This window comes from Rhipicephalus microplus, unplaced genomic scaffold (genome assembly GCF_043290135.1).
Source record: "Rhipicephalus microplus isolate Deutch F79 unplaced genomic scaffold, USDA_Rmic scaffold_290, whole genome shotgun sequence".
NCBI classification, from domain to species: domain Eukaryota; kingdom Metazoa; phylum Arthropoda; class Arachnida; order Ixodida; family Ixodidae; genus Rhipicephalus; species Rhipicephalus microplus.
Window position 1 is genome coordinate 47,501 of NW_027464860.1, and position 12,500 is coordinate 60,000.

At 60.6% G+C, this 12,500-nt stretch overlaps 2 non-coding genes across 2 annotated transcripts; both read right to left on the reverse strand.

The window, feature by feature from the left end:
• Positions 1-449: 449 nt before the first annotated feature.
• Positions 450-602, reverse strand: LOC142793190 (5.8S ribosomal RNA). Its single transcript, XR_012891507.1, has one exon. It is a non-coding gene; the product is annotated as a 5.8S ribosomal RNA (ribosomal RNA).
• A 1,719-nt stretch (positions 603-2,321) lies between these two features.
• Positions 2,322-4,136, reverse strand: LOC142793183 (small subunit ribosomal RNA). Its single transcript, XR_012891500.1, has one exon. It is a non-coding gene; the product is annotated as a small subunit ribosomal RNA (ribosomal RNA).
• Between the last annotated feature and the right edge of the window lie 8,364 nt (positions 4,137-12,500).

The following is a 12,500-nucleotide window of genomic DNA, read 5'->3' on the forward strand; positions in this document are numbered from 1 at the left end:
TCTACGGGACACCCTGCTTACTTCGAGGGCAACAAGCGCAACGCAAGGCTGCGATCTCGCGCACTTTGCGCACGGCTGGAGAAGCTTTGCTGGCCGGCTTTCGCTCCTCGTGTTTACCGTGCGTTAAAGTTGCGCGTCCGTGGCTCTCGCAGCTCTTGCGCGCCCGGTCGCAGAGAGGAGTACGCAACCTCGACCGCACTTTCCCTGCAGGCTTCCTTCCGACTCGAAGTCCTGCGGCGGTCTCAACGAGGTGCCACATCCTCAATGCAGTCGGTCGCCCCCGTTTCGGTTGGGCTCTGGCACGACGGTCGCCACCGTCTCGCCCTTGAGTGGCCGCTGTTGGCGCTCGCTGTGAGGTGTTCAGCGTGCTGTCCGTGTTGCCGACGCGGTCAAAACGAGTCGACGGCTCACGTTCCCTTGTGCGCCGAAGGCTCTCTTGATATGTGATCCGACCCTCAGACAGACGAAGCCAAGGGAAGACCCAAGGCCGCAATGTGCGTTCAAAGAATCAGTGCTCAGTGTGTCCTGCAATTCACACCAAGTCTCGCAGCTGGCTGCGTTCTTCATCGACCCGAGAACCGAGTGATCCACCGCTTAGAGTCGTGAAAAAGTGTTTGTTCAATTCCGTACAGTCAAAACCAAACGTTTCTGGCACTCGGCCAAACAGTGGCCAAGAAGGGCGCTTTTCAGCGCACGCTTGGACTCCAAAACTCTGCCGCGCCTTTTTCGGCTGCCGCAAATCGAGCAAACGGTGTGTTTCGGACGGCGTTTCGCTTCCGCTACTTGCGAGTGCTTTCGTGGTCCACCCCTCTATAAATACTCGGGAGGCGTCGAAGCCGGTTCTCCAAGCCGGACCCGTAGGTATCGTTGTGTGCTCGCTCTCATTGGCCCGCCTAACCAGAAAATGCCTGCGGTACACCCATTTGGATAAGAGTGCACGCAGATGCGGGCCTCGACGGCTACACATTTCCTCGGGCGGCCGCCTCCCGGCCTCCGTGGAGCGCGGGATGCACGGTCCCATCGACAAGCCTCTCCCGTTTTTACCGTGGCGTCGCGGTTCACCACGGCGGGCGGGTCGGTCTCCTCCGCATAAAAAGGGGGACCCCCGCTTTTTGTTCCACGAAATCGCACAAGCTTTTTTCGCATCCACGGTTTGCCACCGCACACCAAAATGCCGATCCGGCTGCCTACTTTAGCCAACAGGTGGAGCCAGGCGCGCCGTACTTGCGCGGCACTTCCCACGTCCACCGAAGTCGGTGCCAAGGACCACTTTCGGCGCCGGAGCCGCGTACGAGCCTACTCGAGGCGGAAGAACGAAGCCAGCAAGGGCCTGGCCGCAAGTGCGTTCAATTGTCGGGACGTCCAAGTCCCTCGTTCTTCCGTGCTTCCTCTTTCGGCAAGTCGTTGCGGCACCTTCCCAAAGCGCGCAGACCCGCTAATCGCGACGAGCGCGACGTGGCCGTGCCGCCTTTCCCTCGGCAGCAAGCAAAACGCCTGGCAACGTCGACGCTCCCCTAACCGCGATCTCGCACCGTGTTTCGTGTGGCGAATTCAAAAGCCGGCCGGCGCTGCTGCAACCATTACGGTCGGTACGCATACGCCGCGGAGGGCGGGACGGTCATCGGAGCGTGCGGTTCCTCCATCGAGTACTGCGCACCTCGGCCGTCGCATCGCCGTGCCATGACCGGCCGCGCGTCAACGCGAACCGGTGCCAGCGAGATCCCTCGCCTGCAAGAACCGACCGGCAGCCTCCGTCACCCGAGGACGCGGAGGCGCTTGCCGCGGACGGCGGGACGGTATGCACTGGTGCACAGCGGACCCGTCACATCGCCAGTTCCTTGACCGACCGCCGACGCTTGTGCCGTTCCTCTCGTACTTGGCAGTCGCCGCGCGATTGTCGGGTCTCGTTCTTGCACGCTCGAACGGTCGGGAGGGCACTCGGCTGGCGTTTCGGGAACGCGCAGCCTCGCCTTCTACCGACGTAACCACGACTCGCCGTTCGCGCTCCGCCGCTCCTGTTTACAGTACTAGGCGGTCCCGCAGCGGTCGGGTCGCGCATTTCGAGCGCTTCGAGCCACGGTGCAGTGGCGGGTCGAAAGCCGACCTATGAGTGCGTTGCGCCGTTTGTACCCGCGTCCGCCACCTGGCCGACCGTCCAAGGTCGCGGTGTTGGCGTCCGCTGGGCGCAACAATTTGTCACGGGGTGCCGCTCCACATTCAGGCAGCCCCGTGGGGAAAAGCCGACCCCGCGTCCAAACGGGGTCAGCGGCAGAAAGTGTCGGGCGCAGACGCAGCTGAGGCGCTCACCCTTCACAATCCGTTAATGATCCTTCCGCAGGTTCACCTACGGAAACCTTGTTACGACTTTTACTTCCTCTAAATGATCAAGTTTGGTCATCTTTCCAACAGACCGGCGCAACCGAAAGGCCGCGCCGGACATCGGTCCGAAGACCTCACTAAATCATTCAATCGGTAGTAGCGACGGGCGGTGTGTACAAAGGGCAGGGACGTAATCAACGCGAGCTTATGACTCGCGCTTACTGGGAATTCCTCGTTCAAGGGGAACAATTGCAAGCCCCTATCCCAATCACGAAAGAAGTTCCACGGGTTACCCAGTCTTTTCAGACAGGGATAAAGACACGCTGCTTCCTTCAGTGTAGCGCGCGTGCGGCCCCGGACATCTAAGGGCATCACAGACCTGTTATTGCTCTGTTTCGTGCGGCTAGGAGCCGCTTGTCCCTCTAAGAAGGTTGTAAGGTGCTGGGAACCCCGCACCTATTTAATAGGCTAGAGTCTCGTTCGTTATCGGAATTAACCAGACAAATCGCTCCACCAACTAAGAACGGCCATGCACCACCATCCACCGAATCAAGAAAGAGCTCTCAATCTGTCAATCCTCCCAGTGTCCGGGCCGGGTAAGTTTTCCCGTGTTGAGTCAAATTAAGCCGCAGGCTCCACTCCTGGTGGTGCCCTTCCGTCAATTCCTTTAAGTTTCAGCTTTGCAACCATACTTCCCCCGGAACCCAAATACTTTGGTTTCCCGGAAGCTGCCCGCCGAGTCATTTGAGTAACTCAGGCGGATCGCTGGTTGGCATCGTTTATGGTCAGAACTAGGGCGGTATCTGATCGCCTTCGAACCTCTGACTTTCGTTCTTGATCAATGAAAACATTCTTGGCAAATGCTTTCGCAGTAGTTCGTCTTGCGACGGTCCAAGAATTTCACCTCTAGCGCCGCAATACGAATGCCCCCGTCCGTCCCTCTTAATCATTACCTCGTATTCCAAAAACCAACAGAACAGAAACGAGGTCTTGTTCTATTATTCCATGCAAGTTTATTCAGGCGACTCGCCTGCGTTGAGCACTCTAATTTTTTCAAAGTAAAAGCACCGGCCATCTCGAGGCACACAATGAAGTGCACCAAGAAAGAACCGGCATGATGTTCAGTCCGAGCCGTCGCATCGGGTAGATGCACTACTCGTCTGGAACTGAGATCCAACTACGAGCTTTTTAACCGCAGCAGCTTTAGTATACGCTATTGGAGCTGGAATTACCGCGGCTGCTGGCACCAGACTTGCCCTCCAATTGATCCTCGTTAAAGGATTTAGAGTGTACTCATTTCAATTACGGGGCCTCAAAAGAGTCCCGTATTGTTATTTTTCGTCACTACCTCCCCGTGCCGGGAGTGGGTAATTTGCGCGCCTGCTGCCTTCCTTGGATGTGGTAGCCGTTTCTCAGGCTCCCTCTCCGGAATCGAACCCTGATTCTCCGTTACCCGTAACAACCATGGTAAGCAAGTAACCTACCATCGAAAGTTGATAAGGCAGACACTTGAAAGAAACGTCGCCGGCTCGTGGCCATGCGATCAGCACAAAGTTATCCAGAGTCACCACACAATACGGGCCGAAACCCGATCGATCTTGGTCTAATAAAAGCACCCGTTACCCAAAGGGCTCCAGGCTCACTGCATGTATTAGCTCTAGAATTGCCACAGTTATCCAAGTAGGAAGAAACGATCTAAGGAACCATAACTGATTTAATGAGCCATTCGCGGTTTCGCCTTATTTCGGCATGTACTTAGACATGCATGGCTTAATCTTTGAGACAAGCATATGATTACTGGCAGGATCAACCAGGTAATCGTTCGACTGCGCGTCCGTCCTCGCCCTCGGCGGGCCGGACGCAGTCTGTGTGCGGCGGAGGCCACCTTCAGGCGCCCCAACACGCTTATTTTGCACTCCGAGATGACGGCGTTCGAGCTCGCTACGGCACAACCTTCCCGAAAGACGAGTGGGAGCCGTGCGGCAAGAAGCACGTTCATGCTCGCTCTTTTTCGTTGCATCGACTCGGTCGCGCCGTGCGGGTTGCCCAAGCCCGCTGCACTGTCGGTGGACCGGCCGGAACTAGCAACGGAGCCGAGACTGCAAAGCCGCCAGACGACGGGTCACGCCCGCGTCTTCGGCGCTTTCGCATCTGAATCGCCCGAGGACGACACGGAACACACCTCGATATCGTGGTAAAACGGCACCGTCCGACAACCAGCCCCTAACGCATCAAGCGGATGAGGCTGCAGACGACTGCCGTGGATTCCCCTGGAGCAGACCCGAGGACACGCTTGACGAGGCCGAAGCCCGCCGCATATCAGACACCCGGTCGCTTTCGCGTACGCCGCTCACGAGAACCCCCACATAATAGCAGCGATAAGTACCCAGACCTCCTTGGGCCCTAATACGAGCGTACTCGAGAAAATTTCACCGCGGGTGTGCCCCGAAACGTGTGGCATGTTGAGCGTGCCACAAGTCTACGTCGCTCTCAAACCCGCCGAGGTCGTAGAATTTGCGACCCTACTCACGAAATTCCCACCGAGGATACGGCCGCAAACGTACCGCACCTTGGGTAGGCCACGAGTTTGTGCAACACTACGCTGACGGCACAGCACCGAGGTCGTGCGCGCACGCACGGGAAAATTCCGCCGCGGTTTCTGCCGAAAACGTGAGGCACCACGACTCTCCGCAAGTTCGCGTCGACTGCGAAAGACCGAAGTCGTGAACGACGTGTCCGCTACTCGCCGCCGACACGCTGGACACCAAACGTACAACGACTCGACGGCGTCGTAGAGGCCCACGACGCGGTTTTCCTTAACGACGTCTCGGCGTGGCACCGACAGGTTAGAACGGCCGACCAACGTTCCCTGTCCGCCGTTCGGCTCAGTCGAAGGGCTCGGCGACTTCGGCAACGCTGCGAAGCCGCACGGTGACGCACGCCATGTCCCCATTTTTTTTTTCTTTCTGCGTCTGCCGGGGTGCCCCTATAATAGCAGCGATAAGCACCCAGACCGCCGTGGGTCGCTCGCCCCGGCTGACGTGGTTTTTCGTACTCCTGCGGCGGTCGCCGTCAAGCACGTCCAAATACGCTACTTTCGTGGGCGCATTCACGCTCTTTCGCTTCGCCGGAGTGCCAGCACTCACTCTGCCAAAAACGGCGAACATCCGAGCGGCGGTTCCCACTTTTGCGTCGGCGTCGCAAACCCCGCCCCGGCAGACGAGGTTTGCCGTACTCGTGCGACGGTGGCCGGCGGGCACGTCGAAAGACGCCGATATCGTGCGCGAATTGGCGCACCTTGGCTTCACCGGAGTGCCGCCACTGACTCCTCCAAAAACGGCGAAGATCCGAGCGGCGCTTCCCACTTTCGCATCGGCGTCCCGAACTCCGCCCCGGCTGACGCGGTTTACCGTACTCGTGCGACGGTCGCCGGCGAGCACGTGGAAAGACGCCGATATCGTGCCCGAATCGGCTCCGTTCGGCTTCGCCGGAGTGCCAGCACTGGCTCGGCGAAAGACGACGAACATCCGAGCGACGGTTCTCACTATTGCGTACGCGTCGCAAACCCCGCCCCGGCAGACGCACTTTGCCGTACTCGTGCGACGGTCGCCGGCGAGCACGTAGAAAGACGCCGATATCGTGCCGGAATCGGCCCCGTTTGGCTTCGCCGGAGTGCCAGCACTCACTCGGCCACAAACGGCGAACATCCGAGCGGCGGTTCCCACTTAGCCGTCGGCGTCCCGAACTCCGCCCCGGCAGACGCGGTTGCCGAGCTCGTGCGACTAGCGACCGCGAAGCCGTCTCGCGACGCCGCTTTCGTGCGCGGCTCCCACTGCGACCTGGGTCACCCGAGGTCGACGAGCAAAAAAGAATGTCGAAAAAAATTTTTTTTTTTTTTGCGTCTGCCGGGGTGCCCCTATAATAGCAGCGATAAGCACCCAGACCGCCATGGGTCGCTCGCCCCGGCTGACGTGGTTTTTCGTTTTCCTGCGGTGGTCGTCGTCAAGCACGTCCAAACACGCCACTTTCGTGGGCGCATTCGCGCTCTTTCGCTTCGCCGGAGTGCCAGCACTCACTCTGCCAAAAACGGCGAACATCCGAGCGGCGGTTCCCACTTTTGCGTCGGCGTCGCAAACCCCGCCCCGGCAGACGAGGTTTGCCGTACTCGTGCGACGGTGGCCGGCGGGCACGTCGAAAGACGCCGATATCGTGCGCGAATTGGCGCACCTTGGCTTCACCGGAGTGCCGCCACTGACTCCTCCAAAAACGGCGAAGATCCGAGCGGCGCTTCCCACTTTCGCATCGGCGTCCCGAACTCCGCCCCGGCTGACGCGGTTTACCGTACTCGTGCGACGGTCGCCGGCGAGCACGTGGAAAGACGCCGATATCGTGCCCGAATCGGCTCCGTTCGGCTTCGCCGGATTGCCAGCACTGGCTCGGCGAAAGACGACGAACATCCGAGCGACGGTTCTCACTATTGCGTACGCGTCGCAAACCCCGCCCCGGCAGACGCACTTTGCCGTACTCGTGCGACGGTCGCCGGCGAGCACGTAGAAAGATGCCGATATCGTGCCGGAATCGGCCCCGTTTGGCTTCGCCGGAGTGCCAGCACTCACTCGGCCACAAACGGCGAACATCCGAGCGGCGGTTCCCACTTAGCCGTCGGCGTCCCGAACTCCGCCCCGGCAGACGCGGTTGCCGAGCTCGTGCGACTAGCGACCGCGAAGCCGTCTCGCGACGCCGCTTTCGTGCGCGGCTCCCACTGCGACCTGGGTCACCCGAGGTCGACGAGCAAAAAAGAATGTCGAAAAAAATTTTTTTTTTTTTTTTTGCGTCTGCCGGGGTGCCCCTATAATAGCAGCGATAAGCACCCAGACCGCCATGGGTCGCTCGCCCCGGCTGACGTGGTTTTTCGTTTTCCTGCGGTGGTCGTCGTCAAGCACGTCCAAACACGCCACTTTCGTGGGCGCATTCGCGCTCTTTCGCTTCGCCGGAGTGCCAGCACTCACTCTGCCAAAAACGGCGAACATCCTAGTGGCGGTTCCCACTTTTGCGTCGGCGTCGCCAACCCCGCCCCGGCATACGCGGTTTGCCGTACTCGTGCGGCGGTGGCCGGCGGGCACGTCGAAAGACACCGATATCGTGCGCGAGTCGATGCTTCTTGGTCTCGCAGGAGGGCCGCCACTCACTCCTGCAAAAACGGCGAAGATCCGAGCGGCGCTTCCCACTTTTTCGTCGGCGTCGCAAACCTCGCCCCGGCAGACGCGCTTTGCCGTACTCGTGCGACGGTCGCCGGCGAGCACGTCGAAATACGCCGATATCGTGCCCGAATCGGCCCCGTTTCGCTTCGCCGGAGTGCCAGCACTCGCTCGGCCAAAGACGACGAACATCCGAGCGACGGTTCCCACTATTGCGTACGCGTCGCGAACCCCGCCCCGGCAGACGCGGTTTGCCGTACTCGTGCGGCGGTGGCCGGCGGGCACGTCGAAAGACGCCGATATCGTGCACGAATTGGCGCTCCTTGGCTTCACCGGAGTGCCAGCACTCACTCGGCCAAAAACGGCGAACATCCGAGCAGCGGTACCCACTTAGCCGTCGGCATCCCGAACTCCGCGCCGGCTGACGCGGTTGCCGAGCTCGTGCGACTAGCGACCGCGAACGCGTCTCGCGACGCCGCTTTCGTGCGCGGCTCCCATTGCGACCTGGGTTACCCGAGCTCGACCAGCAAAAAAGAAGGTCGAAAATTTTTTTTTTTTTTTCTGCGTCTGCCGGGGTGCCCCTATAATAGCAGCGATAAGCACCCAGACTGCCGTGTGTCGCTCGCCCCGGCTGACGTGGTTTTTCGTACTCCTGCAGCGGTCGCCGTCACGCACGTCCAAATACGCCACTTTCGTGGGCGCATTCGCGCTCTTTCGCGTCGCCGGAGTGCCAGCACTCACTCTGCCAAAAACGGCCAACATCCGAGCGGCGGTTCCCACTTTTGCGTCGGCGTCGTAAACCCCGCCCCGGCAGACGCGGTTTGCCCTACTCGTGCGACGGTCGCCGGCGAGCGCGTCGAAAGACGCCGATATCGTGCGCTAATTGGCGCTCCTTGGCTTCTCCGGAGTGCCGCCACTCACTCCTCCAAAAACGGCGAAGATCCGAGCGGCGTTCTCCACTTTCGCATCGGCGTCCCGAACTCCGCCCGGGCTGACGCGGTTTACCGTACTCGTGCGACGGTCGCCGGCGGGCACGTCGAAAGACGCCGATATCGTGCCGTAATCGGCCCCGTTTGGCTTCGCCCGTGTGCCAGCACTCACTCGGCCAAAAACGGCGAACATCCGAGCAGCGTTTCCCACTTTCGCATCGGCGTCCCGAAGCCCGCCCCGGCAGACGCGGTTTGCCCTACTCGAGCGACGGTCGCCGGCGATCACGTCGAAAGGCGCCGAATTCGTGCACGAATCGATGCTTCTTGGTCTCGCAGGAGGGCCGCCACTCACTCCTGCAAAAACGGCGAAGATCCGAGTTGCGCTTCCCACTTTTTCGTCGGCGTCCCGAACTACGCCCCGGCTGACGCGGTTTACCGTACTCGTGCGACGGTCGCCGGCGGGCACTTCAAAATACGCCGATTTCGTGGGCGCATTCACGCTGTTTCGCTTCCCCGGAGTGCCAACACTCACTCTGCCGAAAGCGGCGATCATCCGAGCGGCGGTTCCCACTTTTGCGTCGGCTTCGCAAACGGCGCCCCGGCAGACGCGCTCGTGCGACGTACTCGTGCGACGGTCGCCGGCGAGCACGTCGAAAGACGCCGATATCGTGCTCGAATCGACCCCGTTTCGCTTCGCCGGAGTGCTGCCAGTCACGGCGCAGAAAACGGCGAACAAGTGTTTTTTTTTTTTTTTTTCCTAGAATTTGTGTTATAGAAGGCACATTTGATATCGGACGATAATTTTCAACTTTATCACGCGCACCGATTTTCGTGTAGAGGTTTGCAAGTTTATGGGAATTTCTCCACTTGGAATAATGCGATTTAGTAGTACTACGAGAACTTCATGGATGTACTCAAGGGTACGGGGCAAGTCAGTTACGTCAACACCTGCAGATTTTTTACACTTCAAACTGAAAATTGTTGGTTGTGAGTCCTCGTGTGATATTAAAGGCCGATTCGCTAACACATAGAACAAAGAAAGAAAGGAAGAAAAAACGCCCGCGCTCGCTCAAGAAACCTGGGTTCGCAACAAGTGGCAACAACAAGCAACCGAGCGAGTGCGCCAAAACCCGTGGCGGCCGAACAAACGCGAAGTCCCAACCGCGTCAGCCGGGGCGGCACGGGACAGGAAAAATCACTTCAGCCGGGGCGGCGGGGCACCGAATAAACCTCGTCACCTCGTCGCAGGATAAAAGAGGAAACAAAAAGTCTAAACAGCGTCTGCTGGAGCGAATGCGTAATAAAACAACAACAACAACAAAAAAAAAAACACCCGCGCTCAAGAAGTCTGCAATCACCACAAAAGGCGACTGTGACCGAGCAGCGTCAGCCGGGGCCGTGCGGAAACGGAAAAACCGCGACTACCGGGGCGTCGAGGCACCGAAAAATCCACTTCAGCCGCGGCGAAAAAAAAAAACAAAAAGAAAGACGGAGGGGGGGGGGGGAACCACGTCTGCCGGGGCGAAGGAAAAAAAAAAACGCGTCTGCCGGGGCGAGCCCGGGTGCGGCACCACCGGGAAAACTGTGGCAAACAGACATGGCGATCGAGTGAGTGGGCCGCCAGCCAGGCTCAGCCAAAAAGTGCAAAGTCCGAACTGCGTCAGCCGGGGCGGCAAAAACCACGTCAGCCGGGGCGGCGCAAAAAACCGCGTCTGCCGGGGCGGCACGAAACCGCGTCAGCCGGGGCGGCGCGAAAACTGCGTCAGCCGGGGCGAAAGAAAAAAAAAAAAAAACGCGTCTGCCGGGGCGAGCCCGGGTGCGGCACCACCGGGAAAACTGTGGCAAACAGACATGGCGATCGAGTGAGTGGGCCGCCAGCCAGGCACAGCCGAAAAGTGCAAAGTCCGAACCGTGTCAGCCGGGGCGGCAAAAAACCGCGTCAGCCGGGGCGGCGCAAAAAACCGCGTCTGCCGGGGCGGCACGAAACCGCGTCAGCCGGGGCGGCGCGAAAACTGCGTCAGCCGGGGCGAGCCCGGGTGCGGCACCACCGGGAAAACTGTGGCAAACAGACATGGCGATCGAGTGAGTGGGCCGCCAGCCAGGCTCAGCCAAAAAGTGCCAAGTCCGAACTGCGTCAGCCGGGGCGGCAAAAAACCGCGTCAGCCGGGGCGGCGCAAAAAACCGCGTCTGCCGGGGCGGCGCGAAAACCGCGTCTGCCGGGGCGGCGCGAAAACTGCGTCAGCCGGGGCGAAAGAAAAAAAAAACGCGTCTGCCGGGGCGAGCCCGGGTGCGGCACCACCGGGAAAACTGTGGCAAACAGACATGGCGATCGAGTGAGTGGGCCGCCAGCAAGGCTCAGCCAAAAAGTGCTAAGTCCGAACTGCGTCAGCTGGGGCGGCAAAAAACCGCGTCTGCCGGGGCGGCACGAAACCGCGTCAGCCGGGGCGGCGCGAAAACCGCGTCTGCCGGGGCGGCACGAAACCGCGTCAGCCGGGGCGGCGCGAAAACTGCGTCAGCCGGGGCGAGCCCGGGTGCGGCACCACCGGGAAAACTGTGGCAAACAGACATGGCGATCGAGTGAGTGGGCCGCCAGCCAGGCACAGCCGAAAAGTGCTAAGTCCGAACTGCGTCAGCCGGGGCGGCAAAAACCGCGTCAGCCGGGGCGGCGCGAAAACCGCGTCTGCCGGGGCGGCACGAAACCGCGTCAGCCGGGGCGGCGCGAAAACTGCGTCAGCCGGGGCGAGCCCGGGTGCGGCACCACCGGGAAAACTGTGGCTAACAGACATGGCGATCGAGTGAGTGGGCCACCAGCCAGGCTCAGCCAAAAAGTGCTAAGTCCGAACTGCGTCAGCCGGGGCGGCAAAAACCGCGTCAGCCGGGGCGGCGCAAAAAACCGCGTCTGCCGGGGCGGCACGAAACCGCGTCAGCCGGGGCGGCGCGAAAACTGCGTCAGCCGGGGCGAAAGAAAAAAAAAAAACGCGTCTGCCGGGGCGAGCCCGGGTGCGGCACCACCGGGAAAACTGTGGCAAACAGACATGGCGATCGAGTGAGTGGGCCGCCAGCCAGGCACAGCCGAAAAGTGCCAAGTCCGAACTGCGTCAGCCGGGGCGGCAAAAAACCGCGTCAGCCGGGGCGGCGCAAAAAACCGCGTCTGCCGGGGCGGCACGAAACCGCGTCAGCCGGGGCGGCGCGAAAACTGCGTCAGCCGGGGCGAGCCCGGGTGCGGCACCACCGGGAAAACTGTGGCAAACAGACATGGCGATCGAGTGAGTGGGCCGCCAGCCAGGCTCAGCCAAAAAGTGCCAAGTCCGAACTGCGTCAGCCGGGGCGGCGCAAAAAACCGCGTCTGCCGGGGCGGCGCGAAAACCGCGTCTGCCGGGGCGGCGCGAAAACTGCGTCAGCCGGGGCGAAAGAAAAAAAAAACGCGTCTGCCGGGGCGAGCCCGGGTGCGGCACCACCGGGAAAACTGTGGCAAACAGACATGGCGATCGAGTGAGTGGGCCGCCAGCAAGGCTCAGCCAAAAAGTGCCAAGTCCGAACTGCGTCAGCCGGGGCGGCAAAAAACCGCGTCTGCCGGGGCGGCACGAAACCGCGTCAGCCGGGGCGGCGCGAAAACCGCGTCTGCCGGGGCGGCACGAAACCGCGTCAGCCGGGGCGAGCCCGGGTGCGGCACCACCGGGAAAACTGTGGCAAACAGACATGGCGATCGAGTGAGTGGGCCGCCAGCCAGGCACAGCCGAAAAGTGCTAAGTCCGAACTGCGTCAGCCGGGGCGGCAAAAACCGCGTCAGCCGGGGCGGCGCAAAAACCGCGTCTGCCGGGGCGAATGCAAAAAAAACAAAGAAAAAAGCCCGCGCTTAATCAAAAGAAAACAAAGAAAAAAGCTTGCGCTTAATCAAAAGAAAACAAACAAAAAAAGTTCGCGCTTAAGCCTGGCGGTGGAACCACCGGGGCAAACAGACCTGGCGATCGAGTGAGTGGGCCGCCAGCCGGGGTGAGCCAAAAAGTGCAAAGTCGGAACCGCGTCAGCCGGGGCGGCGCGAAAACCGCGTCAG